Source organism: Artemia franciscana, unplaced genomic scaffold (genome assembly GCF_032884065.1).
Source record: "Artemia franciscana unplaced genomic scaffold, ASM3288406v1 PGA_scaffold_60, whole genome shotgun sequence".
Classification (NCBI taxonomy): Eukaryota; Metazoa; Arthropoda; class Branchiopoda; order Anostraca; family Artemiidae; genus Artemia; species Artemia franciscana.
The window spans coordinates 699,597-718,202 of NW_027062699.1; the positions used below are offsets into that span (position 1 = coordinate 699,597).

Genomic DNA, 18,606 nt, shown 5'->3' on the forward strand with positions numbered 1-18,606 from the left:
TTAAGGTTATCATCAGATAGTACCACACTCTATAGGTATCTGTTTTCCAGAGTATCGGATAGGATGACGCTGAAATAGTGCAATGAATATTGTGGATTTCTTATTATATTAAATAAAAAAAACAAGTTTTTTTAACGGAAAGTAAGGAGCGACATTAAAACTTAAAACGAACAGAAATTACTTCGTATGTGAAAGGGGCTGCTTTCCTCATCAACGCCCCGCTCTTTACGCTAAAGTTTGACTCTTTCTCTTAACGAGATTCTATGACTTTTAGGGGTTGTTTCCCCCTATTTTCTAAAATAAGGCAAATTGTCTCAGGCTCGTAACTTTTGAAGGGTAAGACTTAACTTGACTTTTGTTAAAAAATCAAGACTAAAAGACTTTTGTTAAGATTCCATGACTTTTAGGGGGTGTTTACCCCTATTTCCAAAATAAGGCAAATTTTTTCAGGCTTTTAACTTTTGATGACAAAGACTAAATTTGATGAAACTTATATATTTAAAATCAGCATTAAAATGCGATTCCTTTGATATAGCTATTGGTATCAAAATTCCATTTTTTTTAAGTTTTCGTTGTTATTGAGCCGGGTCGCTCCTTACTACAGTTCATTATCATGAACTGTTTGATAAAAGAAAAAATTATTCTTGTGCTACCAATAGATTATCCCATTATATACGGGATTACTATAAACGGGATTTGTAAAGTAAGTTGTTATTTTTACAATTTGAAAGAAATGTTGGACCAAGTCAATTATTCAGGGGCTGACTTGAATAAAAAATTGTGGTTTTCGCTGTGTTAACAGATGAGACCCACCACCACCACACCCACCCCCAAAAAAATTAAAATAAAATTTGACAACTGCTTAGTTTGGGGCAGGTGAGTGGACCCCTCCCCAGCCGAAAAAGTAAAAAATAAAAATTTGTATAACAAAATGAAAATACAAAGTTTTTCTATAGTCAAACTCCCTTAGCCCCAAAATAGAAACTTGGCTAAGCCACTAGTAAGGTGATTTACTTTACAGTTGCAATTGATGCACTTCATTTCTCCCCAAGGAAGAATTCGAGGATTCCATTCACTGGGAGTCTAAAGCCCACAGCCACCATAGTATCTATCTGCGTCATTCTTAGCCTGTAAATTCAATGTATCAAAATTTTTTTATTAAAATATTGCAATTTTAAATAAACAATAAAGAAAAAAGGGGTGGGTAATCTTTTTATTAATCCCAAAGTTCCCTGTTTAGAATAAATATAGTTAATTTAAACTTTTCCATAATGTCGTTATTTCATCTAGGAATAATGAGAGTGTTTATACCGTACAAACTATAACATTTGAGCTATACATAAAATTTATAAATAATTTATAATTAATATTTGATGATTAATATTTTTTTTTTTAGAAAATTTTCTTCTTTTTGTTTTTTTTTTTTTTTGCAGCGTTTGTTTCAGCTAAAACACTAGAAAGAAATATTTTTCAAAATATAGGGAAGAGGGCGAAATAATTTGAAGCATTAATAAGGGCATTTATAATTGATAGTTTTGATTTTCAGTTCAAGGTTTAAATTTCTGTGTTTGAATCCCCATAAGGCAATACAGTGAATCCAGCACTGGAGCAAGAAAAGATCCCAGGTGCAAGAAAGAAGTTCTCTTGCTAATATTGGAGTTTCTAAAATAAGAATATTAGAAGTAATAATTTAAAAGAATTTAAAATTCTATTGAAGAATGGATTGTTTTCTAAATATACTTTTAATGATTAATTTAATAGTTTGCATAGTTGAAAGATTAAAATGGTATTAAATAATTAAATTCAATGTTTTATTTCGATTGAAGTGTGTTAAGGAAGGAGTTGAGTGTTGAGTGTGAAGTTAGTGGTAGCAGGGTACACAATGTTGCAGTTTTGTTTTGTTTTTTAAACCCCTTATGAGGTTACTGTTAATTTTTTTTTTTTTTTTTTTTTTTTTGCGGATTCGTTTGTTATCCTTACTCATAAATATCATGCTGTGGCATTTGTAGATGATGCGTTTATGTAAAGTTTTTTGTTAATAATTGATAGTAAATCAAAAATAAATATTGTATTATTGGAAACATTCATGAAATTTATATCTGCATGCCTATCTACAGGGCACCCAATAAGTGGCTTGCCTGAACTATATTTGTTTTAATATTATAAGAGTTAACTAAATTTATTTAATAAAATTAAATAATAAGTTAAGCAAACAAAATAAATCATGACAAAATAACATTAATAATGATATTCCAATAATGATAAATAAAATTAATTTATAATTTTTAAATGAACTATTCAAGTAAAAAAAACACTGGTTACGAGGACCATGTGCTGCTTACTGCTGATAGATGGCACTGGGTGATAGCAGATTTTCTACGATCAGGCGTAGAAACCGAAAAAAAGTAATTGTTCATGAAAAACAGAAAGTAAAAAAGTTCTGTTATTTTCTTTGAAAACTCAGTATCTTATTACAATTTTCACAGTTTTCCAGTGTTTTATTTAATTCTAATAATAAATATAATAAGGCAATAGGGTCTAAGAAAGTATTCAATCAGATTAACATAACGACGTCGCTTAGACGTTTTCGCTTTACAAGACGCACCGCATTCATCTGGATTTTTCCTCTATGTTCGTTTCTATACTATTATATTAGTTTATTGTATACTTCTATTTACTATCTTCCCTGAATCTCTCCCGTTCTTCTGAATCTGTTTACTTTTTTTTACTTTTTTCTTTCAACTCTGTAAATCTTCCAGTGGGACGATTTTCACAAAATAAATAACAATAATTAAAATATTGTATAATTACGGTGATTACAGGTAATAATAATTACAATAATTACAGGTAGCATTGTTTATTTGGAAATAAAACCTGTACCTCTTCGTCCTGTTCTTTGTCTTTTTCATAATTCTAAGTCGACTGGGTAGGTTCAGGAATTTTACATTCTTGGCAACATGATTTTGGATCGGGTTGGTGCCAATCGCTCTTGGGATGTTGGGGCTTGGGGTATGTCAATCCAGTGCAGTCAATCTTCAAGTGTTCCAGTCTATGAAATTAGATAGAATGAATTCTTTTAACTCTCAGGGTTTTTTTTATTTATTGTGGTTAAATAACACTAGTCGACCAAATCAGCCTTTAGTGTGGCTGAATTACAAGAGAAAGGAAAACAAATTTTCCCTTTCGTCTTTTAGTAATTTGAATTTAAGTGTTTCTATTAATTATTATCATCGCAAAGTTAGTTAAACTGGACGAAAACGTAAAAATTATTATAATCTTTTCTATGGTTCATTAAGCAGTTGAAACACAGGAATTTATATTCGGGAGAAGGGGGAAGACAAATTCAACGAAACAGGCAGATTTTGTGAACAAAGTACTAGTTGAGAGAAAGCAGGATCTATAAAAAAAAAAGGTCCTAGAGTGCCGGGACAGAAATTGTAGCTGAGACATGAAGTCCCCAGAGTAAACAAATAGATCTAATTATGCATACAAAACTCTTCTACAGGTAGCAGAAGGATTTAGCGTACTCTATAAAAGTCTGTCCTGCTTTTTTTCCCCAAGCTCCTCCCTTTATTACCCTCGTAAGTTGAGCATTATACTTTAGCATTTGATACCTATAAAGGTAAAAATTTAAGCATTATGAGGTTATGATGTAGGTATAAGTCTATCGCGTAAGTATAAATCTATTTCGCAAACGTAGTTTATGACGTAAGAATAAGTCCATTGAGCAAACTCATGAGTACAGTACTGAAACGCAAACATTTTCGAAGTGTTTTTGTTTGATTAACCATATCATCTTCTGCTTGGTAGAGGGATTGTATAAATTGCGAAGATGTGTTTGCCACCATTAGCTCCTCCCTCTGTGAGTCATGTCAAGCACACTAGTGTTGCTCCAAAGAAAAATTCTGCCACTTCAAGCCTACAACTATGATTTTACGAATTTCGATTTGAAAATAGTTTAAACAATTCAATTTACAAACTTCTGATGGAGTAAACTCAGTAGATTCGATTACAAAATAAAATACCATTTCATCCACATGGTGATTGGGGCTTTCTCTGGCCAATTATTCTTTTGTCTTTATGAAAAATTCACACCTAAGGTGGGTCAACACCTTATAAATCACTTTGCGAGTCTTATCGTTAGCTGACCGTCTCATTAGCAAGTTTTCCCAGCACAACAGAGAACTTCCGAAACAATTTTGGAAAAAAACGGATAGGGGATCTTAAACCTACGAACACCTTGAAAAGCTAGTTTAAAATAAAGAAAACGTCTAGTCTCTTTCTAATTATCATTCAAAACGCTGTCTAATCAATGTGCACACTACTACTACTAGTAAATCACAACAGCACAAAGCTGCCTGAGGCCAACACAAATACAGACACTCCTCCTCTATCCCAATCCATCCAAAACCTCCTCTTTACACCCTCCCAGGAAGTTCCCATTTCCTTTAAATCTTTTTTTATGACGTCCTTCCACACCAGACAAGGATGGCTAGCTTTCCGTTTAATCCTAGGCGGTTGGCCGAAAAGGACAATCTTCGGCAATCTGTCATCCTTCATCTGCACAGCGTGCCCATGCTATCGCAACTTTTCTTTCATTATAGCCCTAGAAAGCGGGATCGAACTATATTTTTTTAAGAGCCTACTGTATGAAATACAGTCAGTGGGCAAGGCACCCAGAACAATTCGTAGGTAATTTCTCTCGAAAACATCTAGCAAATCTCCATCCGCTTTTCGGAAAACCCATGCTTCAGAGCCATATTTGACTACTACCATCACTTTAGCTTCTAACATTCTAATCTTGGTTTGCAGACTTATCTTCCTATTCTTCCTAACTTTTTTTAGCTGTGAAAAGAGACCCTGAGCATTGACTATTCTACTTATAACACCTTCACTGCTCCGACCGTCTTTACTAATAATGCTACCATGGTAAATGAAACTGCCCACTTGATCATTCTTTTCGTTACCCAACGTAACCTTTTAATTTTCACTTATTCCTAGCCTTAGTGACTTAGTCTTCTTGACATCAATTTTCAAACCTATTCTAGCACACTGAAGTTACAAAAACTCTAAAAGTTCATTCATTTTCATCATACTTTCATCTAGGATGCTTAAATCATCAGCATAATCTATGTCCAGCAGAGTTTCTGCTCCCCATTTGATTCCATGGTCTCCCATTTCCTTTCCTTTGCTCCTTAAGAAAATGGCCTACAAAATGATCCATATAAGGGGGATAGAACACAACTCTGCTTAGCTCCTGATTTAATACGAAACCAGCTGCTAAACTCATTTAGTACCTTAGCCGCAGCAGTGTTATTCTTGTACATAGCACTAATCACTTTAGTGTATTTGTCTGTATACCATACAAGGATAAGACCTTTGCTGAAGCTTTTCTATCAACAGAGTCGAACGCCTGTTCATAATCTACAGGACTGAGAATCAAAGGTATTTGATAACTCAGGCATTTCTCAATCATTAAACTAAGAGTAAAATTGTGGTCAATAAATCCTCTAGATTTTCTAAAACTGCACTGTCCTTTTCTCAAAACTTTTCCTACAGCATCTATCAGTCTACAAAGTATCATATTACTAAGTAATTTGCTACCTACAGAGGCCATACTAATACCTCGATAATTACCACTCACTCTTATCACCTTTCTTATACAGTGGTGTAATTAGGGTTTTTCTAAAATCGCTAGGTATATCCCATCTTTCAAAAATCATTTTCATAATGTTAAGTAGCTTATTTCTAACCTCAGGGCCACTACATTTCAGAAAATCATTTACCACACTTTCAGCAACTGGAGCCTTACTATTTTTTAATCCTTTTAGTACTGTTGCTAATTCTTAATCACAAAATAAATCTTCCTTCACATCCAAGGTATAACAAAACTTTTCATTTTCCTCTATGGTTTTCTTTCTGATCTCCAATCCAAGCTCTACAAGTTAGGGTAACCTAACCTCAACAAGTTATGGCAAGACCACCCAATCAATTTTAAATAGTTTGGGTACAAAGTTTGGATGAAATAAGTTCATCCTTGAAGATACCAAATCATCTTAATCACTTTTATCACTTTTAAGGTTAATATCTATAAATCCATTGCACTGTTAATTTTCCTAAACTATGAAAACAGATCTCGCTCTCTGACCCGACATCAGCAGCATGAATTTTGCAGAAGTTATCTTTGACAAGGTATCAAAATATGGTGCTTCCTATCGCCTTCAAATAGATGCTTCCTATCACCTTCAAAATAACAGCTTTTCATGGAAAATTGCACTTTCGGGATTGTCATGTCTAAAAGCAATTGATTGACGTAATTTTTATCTTAATGACGGAATTGGTAAACATTTGCGCTTCTTGGAGCTTCACTAGCTAAACAAAAAAACAGCAGAGTTATCTTCAATAGGTAAACAAAAAAAGCAACAAAAAGAAGGGATTGAATCTAAGTTCAAGTAAGGGAGAATGTACCGCTTTTCAGGTCTGAAAGAAAAGCTCAGCAAGGTTTTGATAGAAAATACACTTGTTTGGTAGAAGCGTTGGCTTAAAGAGAAATTTAAATAGATATCTTAGAAACCAGCTTATTAAGTTTCTTGACCATCAAAACGGCGCATTTTTTAATATAAAAGGAACAGTTTTTCCTGGGCTTATGGCTGTATAAGTGAAGGAAATGATTAGAGAATTTGAATACAGTGGAATTCTGATAGATTCAGATGATGAAAACAGTGACTCCTCTGATTCAAATGTGGTAAAACGTGATGTACTGGACAATCTCCTGAATCAGTGACATCAATTGATGTTGAACTTGGTGGTAGTTAGTATATTGGCATAAAAAATGATGATAAAGAAAGTGAACATAGAACTTAACAAAGATTTTTGCAGTCGTCAGGGTCAAAAAATACTGGTCCTAGTGGAATAAGTAATATATTTGACATGGAGGAAAATAAACGCTACTTTTATTTAATGACTAAGGACAAGACTGAATTAATTGAAAGTGTGAAGAAATTCAAAAAAAAGCAAAGGTAGCATTGATTTGACTTACAATACAGCTGACTGTATAGTTCCACCTTTGCTCTATAACAAAATTGTATTTTTGGTCAGGGACCTCTCAGATCCCCCTGTAGACAGCAAAACGCAGTACAGTTTGGCAGAATGTACAAGAGAGAGGGTTCTAAATTTAGCTCAGGACATTTTTTTCCAGTCCTAGGGGCTTGCAACTCCCAAACATATTGCATTCTCTGTCCATTTGCACTACAAGACCAGAAGCAAAGCTTTCTTTCTTCTTTTAAACATGCTGGGCATTGCAGTAAGCTTTACAACCTTACAGAGGAGACTGATCAGTGAAGCTGTTTCCATTGAAGACAATAAACCAAGCTTGTGTCTACATTCCAAATGGATTCAAGAAAGGCTAATTTACACTTTGCATTAGACAAACCTTGATTGCCAATTAAATTTATTCCATTTCATTTCATAATTATATTATGTCCAAAGCAGATTTACGTTTTTTTTCCAAGGTTTGTTCCAAGTCACCCAAAAAGTGAAAAAACAAAAAGTTATTTTTGTGACTTGTCCTGTTCCAGCTTGTTCAAAAGTAACTACAGCAGGTACCTGGAATGGTCATTAACTTTTTCGCAGACAGCTGAATCATTGTTTCTCGTATTAACTTTCTCATAGTCATCAAGAAACAGAGAATAATGAGAAAATCTAACAAGTTTCTGAGAGCATAAGTACCATATGCTTTTATATAAGTTTTTATCAACTTGAAGGTGGCTGGAGAGGCAGACAAATTTGGAGGCCCTACCCTACCTATTTCTGAGAGAATGTGAGCAGTAGGTTTTATTACAATTATACTAATCGAGTGAAGGTTGGAAGGGCTGCAGATAGTGGGGAGGCAAAAGGTTATTTTGGGAAAAAAATAATATATCCAATCTACCTCATAAAGAGGGCATGGAGGCCCATCCCCCTTCTGACGGCAAGTGTGTTGTTGCCTTTTATCAGAATTTTTATAAGCTCAATGGAGTGTAGAGGAGTTTATCCTCACCCATTCTTAGGGAAAGTTGTGTTGTTGGCTTTTACCTTTGACAACCTGGCAGAGGGCTTCTTTCCCTCTGATAGAACTCCAGGCGTCAATTTAGAGCAACATCTACTACAGTTGTTTCAGCTAAACGGTTAATTTGTAATGTCAGCTGTAATTAGTTCAACTTAACTTCTTGTCAGCCAGGAAAGTTTGGCAAGTTGTACCTAAAACGAAAAATAGAGGTGACTGCAAAATGTAGAGATCTCATTGGTTTACCAGCTGCTCAGAAGGTTTCCATTTCAGACTTTATTTTACAATATGGATTGTTTGTAGAGCGTTAAAAATACAAGTCATGAATGTGTCAAGTGATTCAGCAGAATCTCCACCTTATTTTGGTTTCAAATGTTTCTCAACTGCATATGACAATAAGGTTGATATTCATATTTCCAAGATTGGGTATCTTCCAGCGGTTCCCCATATTATAAAGCCACTGCTGCTTTTACTTTAGTTCCTGAGGCTCTATCTATTCTATACTAGGAAGCATTTGAAGATTTTTGCATCAAATCTGACAATTTATTGTGCATTACAATTTTTGAAAAAATTGGAGACTTACTACAGAACTTGGAAACCACAAGAGAGGATACTAGCATTGATGGGAACTTTCAGTGTCTCAGGGAAAACTAATTAGAATTTGTATTACTCCTATTAAGGATCAAAGCCTATAGGAAGGCATCAGATCATGAGCAAACACACTTTATTCCATGATTTTTAGCCACTCTTTTCTATTTACATTGATTTTCTTATACTTCAAATTACAAGATTTCAAGGGGTGCATTCCTCCCCCCCCCCTTATGGGTATCCATTGGATATACACAATTTCGTCTTTATAATTTCACATCAGGGAAGAAGGGTGGGGTAATTTTTTGCGGAGCTGGTTTCACAATGTGGTAACTAAAATTATTCTGCATATTATCAAGTAGCCTAAGAATTGTTTTCTTAACATGTGTTCTTCTCAATAACAGAAAACCTAGACCTTTACCATAAAAACATCTTCAAATATGCTCCAATTGTGCTCTAATACTTACAGAACATCAAAAGTAGAAACCTATGCCACCCAAACTAACAAGACCTTTAAATTTAAGCAGATTAGGCTAGGGCTGTTGGCATCAGTGAGATTAGTGGGGGAGTGAAAATCTGGGAATATAAGACATAGAGTGGAATATGTCAAGAACACTAAGCCTAAAATAACTAGGAACCCTGGTGTATAGCAAAACAATTTGTCCTAACTCAAGCTTATTCTTGGACATAGATGTTAGGAACTAAGGTTAGAGAAATATCCTACAGAAATTAAAGATACATCATCCAAAGCTAAAATACAGCCCTATTGAAAAACTAGAAGGATACATGAAAACTATGTTGGTCTAGCACAAATAGCTGAAACCTACTTTTAAACAAGTTAATAAATGATAAAATTCTAGACAAGCTACTTTTTACTATTTTGGAATGGGATTAGGTCAGGAAAATTGAACTTTAAGCAATGAACAAAGTGCAAAAAATACTCTGGGAAGGTTTATCCAAGCTTGTATGCTAACAATCTTTTTACTTATAAGTTTTGTAAATTTGTCTACTTAACAAGTCTATTGCCTATTAAAATTTTGACAAAACATAAAACCCAATTTTTCAGTTTTCAGTTTCTTTTTTTCAGGAGGTTTTAGTTTTGAAAATAGCATTATGCTAATTGCATAGATAGCTACCTCCACATAAGGAGATATATTAAGAAAACAATTCTTACATCTTAATATGCAATTTTGAAATTCTGTTTGTAGAAATTTCAAACCTCACAAATTGGGATTGATCAAAAGTCAGAAGCTGTAACCAGTTTCTTGTTCTTTATGTACTACTACTACTAATAACTCACTACAGCACCAAGCTGCCTGGGGCCAACACAGCTATGCATGCTCCTCCTCCAACCCAATCTATTCAAAGCCTCTGTCTTTACACCTTCCCTGGAAGTTCCCATTTCCTTTAAATCTTTATTTATGACTCCCTCCCATTCTTGACAAGGACAACCTACTTTCTGTTTAGCCCTAGAAAAGTAGACAGACAAGGACAATCTTTGGCAATATGTCATCCTTCATAAGCAGAACCTGGCCTAGCCATCTCAGCCTTTTTTTCACTACAACCCTAAAAAGCAGGATTGAACTACATTTTTTGTACAGCCTACTGTTTGAAATAGGGTCAGTAGACAGGGTATCCAGAACAATCCATAGGCAATTTCTCTAAAAACATCTAGTAAATGTTCATCTGCTTTTCAGAGCATCCATGCTTCTTTATTGAAGTGCCCTCTTGAGGCAGAAGGAGTGGAGGTAGGTACTTTAAAATACTTTCCTGGGACACATTTTAGCCAGTAGATCCATCCTTGAAAGCTCCATTTTCCTAATATAGATAGGACAACAAAAAGTAGCTTGTCTACAATTGCCTTCATAATTTACCCCTTAATTCACCACAAAACAAATTTGTTACCTTCAATCAGCTATTTTGGGAATATCTTGGAAAAATTCTAGTTTAGCTACTTTTTGCTATCATGGAAAGGGATTGTCATGAAAATGAAACTTTCAGGGATAGGTCTACAGACTAAAGTCTGTAAAGAGGACAGTTACCTTTGATGACCTTTAAAATGCTATGAAAGTGAAACCTTGCAAAACATATCATCTGCTTAAATGAATGATACTTGTCTGTTATAGTGCCAACCTCAAATTCTTCATCTAAGTACACCCTATGTGGAATTGTTTTTTTTACCATGTATAATTTTTTTTTCTTTGCAATATGCATTAGAATAGTGTCTGACCACAGATGTTAAAATGAAAATTTGGTCTTTGTAAATCTTTGTGTTTGGTCTTGAAGAGGCAATTAGATTTTTCCAAGTTAAGGGGCTGATGCCAAAAACAAAACAGTTTGTCAATGGACACAAAATTATTTTATACTTTTTGATAAAAAGCCTTGTTGGAGCTGTATGAGAAAGGCATGTCAGAAAAAACATGGTTTGCCTGTCAATATGTGGTTTGATTATAGCCAAATGCCATTTGTTTCATTTATCTGTAGTTTAACAAATGGTCATCTATGGCCTGTTAGGAATAAGAGTTAGATATTTTGATAATGTTGTATCATATATTTGATATATTTGATTTTATGTTTTCATCATATTTCGTGATATTTCAATAGGATTGAGCATCAGAGAAACAGGTTCTACTTAGATAAAGAAATTTGAGGTTGGCACTATAACAGAAAAGTAACAAATGAAATACAGGAACTGTTTTCAGCTTCATGTCTTTGCAAAATTCTAATTGATAGGGTTTCAAAGATGTGCAAGTAGGTTGTATATCTTTAATTTTGAAAAAATCATAGACATGGCTTAAAATTCTACTCAAATTACGGGAATTACATTTTCAGAACTGAACTATAAAATAAAGAAGCTGATAACTAAAAATTAAGGTAATTTGTTGTTTTGTCAAAATTTCAATAGTTCAAAATTTCTATAAAGCAGGCAAATTTCTTAGACTTTGAAATCAGAAGAGGGTTAACATGGAAGCTTGGTATTACCTTCTCAGATTATGTTTTGGGCCCTAGATTCATTATTGAGAGTTTCATTTTCCTAACCTAATCCCTTTCCAAGATAGCAAAAGGTTACTAAATCAAAATGTTACAAATCACTCTGCTTGGTTAATTACATCATAGGTATTACAACCTTGAACTATTTAAAACTAAGGCTACTTTTACTCTTGGGCTTTAATTGACTTTTGATAATTTTAGAAATTTTGTAGGCTAAATAATTGATAGGGTAGGCTATTTGGAAAAATTTAGTTTGGACATTTGTAAAATTCTACTTAAGCTACTATGGCTATCATGGGACAGAGTTAGGTTAGGAAAATGAAGCTTTAGGGACGGGTCTATGGGCTAAATTATGGGAACTTCCTTGTTAGCTAGAACAAACTTGAGAATTGATGTTAGGTTAATCATAATGAAATATACCTAACCATGATAAAAACATAATAGTTTAGAAACAAATTTTTGCAATAAATTTGCACATTAAAGGGGGGAGGGGGGGAAAGCATAGCATATATCAAATACATAACCTAAAAGAACCTATTCTAACCAAACTTAACCCAAATACCAACTAAATATATAAATAAAATATAGCTAAAATATATTTTCTAAACAAGCCAAAGCTAATTGTCTATTATCAAGAAGTTGTTATAGCTGTTCCAGTAAAATTCTAGTTTAGTGACTTCTTGCTATCTTGGAAAAGGGTTAGGTTAGGAAAAATTAAACTTTTAGGGATGGGTCTACAGGCTAAAGTATACCCCTGGAAGGTATTTTAAAGTGCCCACCTCCACTCCTTCTCCCTCTAGAGGGCCCTGAACTTTGCCTACATGACAGGTCTATACCTATTGAAATTTAGACAAAACAGCATTTTACCTAAATTTTCAGTTACCAGTTGCTTTTTCTCTCCCTTTAGTTCTGAAAATGCAATTACTGTAACTTGAGTAGAATTCTGACCCATAGTAATGTTTTTTTTTTTTAATTTAGGAAATGTATTTGTGTATCTCTAAAACCTTATAAATTGGGATTGAGTGCAGTTGTGAAGCTGAAAACAATTTTGTTGTAGCCTACTTCATACAAGCAGAAGATCTATTTTGCAAAGTTTCACTTTTATAACACACATATTCTTAAAGGTTATCACAGGTCAGGACCCTCTAGAGGGAGTGGAGGTGGGTACTTCAAAATATCTTACCAGGACATACTTTAGTCAGTAGACCAATCCCTGAAAGTTTCATTTTCCTAACCTAACCCCTTTCTGAGATAGCAAGAAGTTACTAAACTAGAATTTTACTGCAGTTTCTTTAATAAGGTTTGAAATACAATTTCTCATGTGTGAGAAGTATCAATATATGTTGCAGGAAGGTAGTTCAAAGTGCCTACCACCACTCCTCCTCCCTCTACAGGGTCCTGAAATTTGCCAACATGACAGGTCTATAACTGTTGAAATTTTGACAAAACATTTTCCCTAGATTTTCAGTTTTCAGTTTCTTTTTCTCTGGCTTTAGTTTTGAAAATGCAATTCCTGATACTCTAGTAGGCTAGTCTAGTAGGCTATTTAAAGCCATGTCAACTATTTTTTTTCTAAATTTGGAAAATGTGCTTGCATATCTTTAAAACCTCATAAATTGGGATTGATCAAAGTTATGAAGCTGAAAAAGTTTTTGTTGTACACCATTTGAGAAGAAGGTCTATTTTGAAAGATTTCACTTTTATAACACAGACCTATTAAAGGTCAGGACCCTTGAAAATGCAAAGGCGTGGAGGTAGGTACTTCAAAATACCTTCCCAAGACATACTTTAGCCTGTAGACCCCTTCCTGAAAGTTTCATTTTCCTAACTATACCCCTTTCCAAGATAGCCAAAAGTAGCTAAAGTATAATTTTACCCTTGACTCTAGCCCAAGTATCTTTAACAATTTTTACTTTTGGTGTGAGACAAAAAGGCTAGATAATAAGCACCCAGCCCAAAAAGAGGTTAGTGTTCTAGATAAGGCACAGATCTTTCATATTCTCTGAGGTTAATAGGTAGAATATTTTCACTGAAGACTTGCAGCATTTGCAGACAAATTTATGTAGCCCTATTTTGCTTGAAAAAGAGATAAACTAGTTCTAGCTATCAAAATAACGCAATGTCAAAGTCCAAAACAATATTCTTACCTTGTGTTTCTTAAAATTCTTCTTTACTTCTTGCATTTTTTCTTCTTCTTGTTGTTCTACCTTGCCAACAATGAAAGTCGAGATAGGGGTACATTACGAATCTAAAGCCAACCTACTTGAGTTTAATTAAAAATCAATGCACAGAGCACAAAGTTGAACAATGAACTTACCAAAGAGTTGAAATAATAGCATTAAAATAATATGCAATTTTAATTTTTTGATGTTTTATTCAGCAGAGTACCTATCCATTGTCAATTATCTCTGGAAAATCCTGTAGTTGAAAAAGGAAAAAATCAATTTTGAGAAAAAACTCACTCACAATGCCTATATATCTCTCAAGTAGAAATATTGTTTGTCCCAAACCTTGCATCTACAGACAGTGCAGCTGAAAGTTTTCTTTAAGAAGATAACAAACCTGAACAATTAAAACGTCTTTATGCTATATACTACGAAACATAGCCTTGAAACTCGCAACATCACGACGACAATTAAAATTGGTTTTTGGGAAATGAAAGAGTTGCATTTGATAAAACGACAAGTCTGACCAGGAGGTTTCCCTATTAATGGCGTTATTTTGAGTGACCCCATCATTGAACCTAAATATCGATGGCAGGTAATCAACGAATCAGCTTATATGGCAATTCTAAATATGTATGTTGTAAATTTGGAGATGAAAATCTTAACTTGTTACTAGATAAGAAAGTTTGCGTAAGAATTTTAAGTAAATTTATAGCCATAGATAATAAACTCTCTGTTTATAAATATTTTGTTTATAAATAACTACTCGGTTTATATATAGCTACTTTTCACTATCTTGAAAAATGGTTAGGAAAATGAACTTTCAGGAATGGATTACAGACTTAAGAATATATGGTGAGAGGCCCTAACTCCCCTCTACATAATGTAAATTATTCTATATTACTGCTTATGTTTTGCTTAAATTTGATTCTATAATTTTGTCATAAGCATAGATATGTGCTTACTTAAAGAAAATTCAGCTTATTCCCTTCTTTATAGTACAATTAATTAATTATCTCCTTAATATATCAACATTTTGACAACCGTGTGACGTACTTTCAGGTATATTAAAAAGACCTAAGTGCTCATATGGCACTTGTGACGAGGCCGGAAGAGCAAAGAGTCAAGAGCTCATATGGTATGAACTCTAACAAAATTCTAAGAATCAGTAGATTGATTTAAAAGAAAAATCAGAGGCTTAATGCCGATCGGGATTTAAAATAAGAGCTCTGGGTCACGAGGTTCTTCTAAACATCAAAATTCATTAACATCCAATCACCCAATCGTAAGTTAAAAATGCCTCATTTTGTCTATTTTTCCCTCTCCCTTTAGCCCCCCAGATGATCAAATCGGGGAAAACGACTTTATCAAGTCAATTAGTGCAGCTCCCTGAGACTCTTACCAATTTTCATCGTCCTAGCACGTCCAGAAGTGTCAAACTTGCAAAAGCACTTAACTCCACCCCCAAACTTTTCCAAAAAGAGCAGATCCAGTAGAGTTACGTCAATCACGTATCTACGATATTTGTTTATTCTACCCATCAAGTTTCATCCCGATCTCTCCACTCTAAGCGTTTTCCAAGATTTCTGGTTTCCCCCTCCAACTCCCCGAATGTTAACAGATCTGGCCGGGATTTGAAATTTCATTACGATCCGGTCATTCGTTCTTAAGTTAAAAATACCCCAATTTTTCTAATTTTTCCAAACAAACAACCCCCAGCTCCCCGATAGAGAACGCACCCGTTCCAGTAATGTCAATCACCTATCTATAGCTTGTGCTTATTGTTCCCATCACGTTTCATCCCAATCTCTCACTCTAAGTGTTTTCCAAGATTTCCGGCTTCCAAGATTTCTGTTTCTTCCCTCAAACCCTCTATGTCCCCAGATCCGATTTGAATTGAAAATGGAATATTTGAGACATAAGATTCTTCCATATATCAGGTTTCATTATAAGATACCTCGATTTTCCCGTAATCAAAGAATTCTGGCTTCCCCCTCCAACTCCCCCAATGTCACTGGATCTGGTAGGGATTTAAAATAAGAGTTCTAAAACACACGATCCTTCTAAATATCAAATTTCATCGAGATCTTATCACCCGTTCGTAAGAAGCAACTACCTCATTTTTTTCCGAATTTACCCCCCCCCCCCGCACAACTCCACGAAAGAGAGTGGATCCAGTCCGGTTATGTCAGTCATGTATCTTTGTTTTGTGCTTATTCTTCCCACCAAGTTTCATCCTGATCTCCCCGCTTTAAGCGTTTTCCAAGATTTCCGGTCCTCCCCCTAATCCCCCCAACGACAATGAATCCAATCGGGATCAAAAATAAGAGATCTGAGTTATGAGGTCCTTCTAAATACGAAATTTCATTAAGATCTGATCACTCCTTTGTAGGTTAAAAATACTTCATATTTTCTAGTTTTTCAGAGTTAGCCCTCCCCCCACTCCCCAAAAGAGAGCAGATTCGTTCCGGTATATCAAACACGCATCTAAGACTTCGTTTTATTTCTCCCACCAAGTTTCATCCCGATCCCTCCACTCTAAGCGTTTTCCGAGATTTAGGTCCCCCCCCCCAACTCTCCCCAATGTCACCGGATCCAATCCGGATTGGAAATAAGAGCTTTGAGACACAATATCCTTCTAAATATCAAATTTCATTAAGATCCGATCCCCATTTCGTAAGTTAAAAACACCTCATTTTTTCTAATTTTTCCCATTTAACCGTTCCCCCACTATCCCCAAGATGGTTGAATCGGGGAAACGACAATTTTTAATTTAATCTGGTTCCTGATACACCTGCCAAATTTCATCGTCCCTGCTTACCTGGAAGTACCAAAACTAGCAAAACCGGGACAGACAGACAGACCGACAGAATTTGCGATCGCTACATGTCACTTGGTAGATATCAAGTGGCAAAAAAAACGGTCCGTCTAGTGTACCGTAAATCTAATGCATTTTGGGACCTTAAGAACTGCGTCACAAAATGTATAAAACTTTAACAGCTGGTGGAAATTTCAAGATGAAACTGTGTGGAATACTGATTTAAAATTTAAAAAGATTAATAACCAAATAAACATCGAGGACCCAACACTCAGACCACCCAAATCTGAAAAAAATTACTTTAATTTAATTCTTTTAAATTCTTTTTAATAAAAATTTCTTTACTGTTTTTTGAAAGTGCCTAAGGTACAGGACCGTCAAATACCAACAGGAATGGAGTTCCAGGCACGCCCGATAGCAACTCTCAGACCCAAGTATGAGTGCACTGCAGGGGTTGACGGCACCAGCATGTCATCTTGGTTACAAATAAGATAAATTATTTCATTGATTAATATTTTGAACTTGCCCCAATCTGTTTACACAATCACATTCGTTTAATTTAGTAAAAGAGGCTCCGACCCTCCTCCCTCCAGGTTGGTATTTGAAAAGTTCACCCCCCTTTCCTCATATAAAATTATCTCCAAGAAAAACACCCCAGCCAAAAAATGTATGCATACTGCCCAATATAAAAAATTATATGTAAACAATGGGTATATTTCATGATTTAAAAATAACTATTCCCTGCAATAACTATTCAGAAGGCAAATAACTTTGCCCTTTAAAATTTTTGAAAAAGATTTTTGTCAGGAAACAACGACCAAACTTCTAGCTTCGCTCTCTTCGAGCTCAGTTTAACCTGTAGTAGAGGTCTCTAATTTACAATTGTCAATAAAATTGACAGTTTTCGACCTGTTTCTTTCTTCCGTCGCCATATATTCGACTATGCTAAATACGGGCTCGACCATCAAATTCGAAAATTAAAATTAAATTAATAAGTAAAGCACAGCACACAATACAAAATAAAGACTAAAAGAAATAGTTGCGATTTCTGTATGAAAACTAATCCTCGTTCTCTCTTCTTTACGGTCTCTCATATTTACGGTTTTTTCATTTTGGCATGATTAGCCAGTGTGGTCTCGGAAACGATTTTTGTCTGCTATCAAACAATCAATAAACAAAAAAGCGATCAAAAATCAAAATTAATGGTCCTGTCAAAGATAAACAACAGGTAAATAGATGAAACAAAAATCATTATGCGACTGGAAAGCAAAATGTACCCCCCTCCCCCCTTCTCGACTCAAAAATAAGAAAAGAAAGCCAAACCAAAGTAAAAACTTAATCAAAGTCGGCAGCCCCCCCACCCCACCCTCAGGTGCATGCTTGATCCGCCTACTTCAGTCATGGTAATTATGTCAGCTTTCTCAGTTGCCCCTGCCCCCTCCAAATGGGTCTGCATGACATTTTTCAGGCCTATTTCGTCATTTTTGGATATAAAGAAATGTGTGGATGCTGGACAATGTGCTTAGTTCTTCCAATTTTGACAGAAACTATAACTAAAATTTGTAGTTATCGGTTATATAATAGACACTATAAAATTTCGACACAATAAGCTGGTCAAGTAACATCTTTATACTGTAGATTATTTGGATGGCGAAGATCAGATGGGATAGTAATCGGTTAGTTTTAGATCATTAGCTTAGTCAAAACTCTGGGCTATATATTTGCAAATTGGGGTTGGGGTAAAGCATAGCATATATTAAACACAGCAATGGTTAGTTTACGCATTTAATATTTGCTATACTTTACCCCCACCCCCCTAATTTGCAACTATATAGCCCAAATTTGTTTCTAAATTATTATATATTTATCATATTTTGTTTAGTTTCATTAGCATTAATGGAACTTCATTTCTCGAGTGTCTATTATATAACCGATAAGTAAGCTAAAATTACTCTAATTGTTAAGATGACTTGAAATAAGTAATGAAAAAAAAGAACTAA

The 18,606-nt window shown here is 34.7% G+C and overlaps 1 protein-coding gene across 9 annotated transcripts in view; it reads right to left on the reverse strand.

Moving 5' to 3' along the window:
* The window catches only part of LOC136042072 (uncharacterized), a 522,356-nt gene extending 508,187 nt beyond the window's left edge, over positions 1-14,169 (reverse strand). For 4 of the 9 annotated variants that reach the window (XM_065726947.1, XM_065726946.1, XM_065726950.1 and 1 more), the window contains exons 1-2: positions 13,771-14,167; positions 2,881-3,049 (exon numbers count right to left, since the gene is read on the reverse strand). The gene's annotated coding sequence lies outside the window, so the exon portion shown is untranslated. Of the gene's footprint in view, positions 1-2,880; positions 3,050-8,073; positions 8,239-13,770 lie in introns of all 9 variants that reach the window. The other 5 variants (XM_065726954.1, XM_065726953.1, XM_065726948.1 and 2 more) reach the window with 4 other exon arrangements.
* Positions 14,170-18,606: the final 4,437 nt, after the last annotated feature.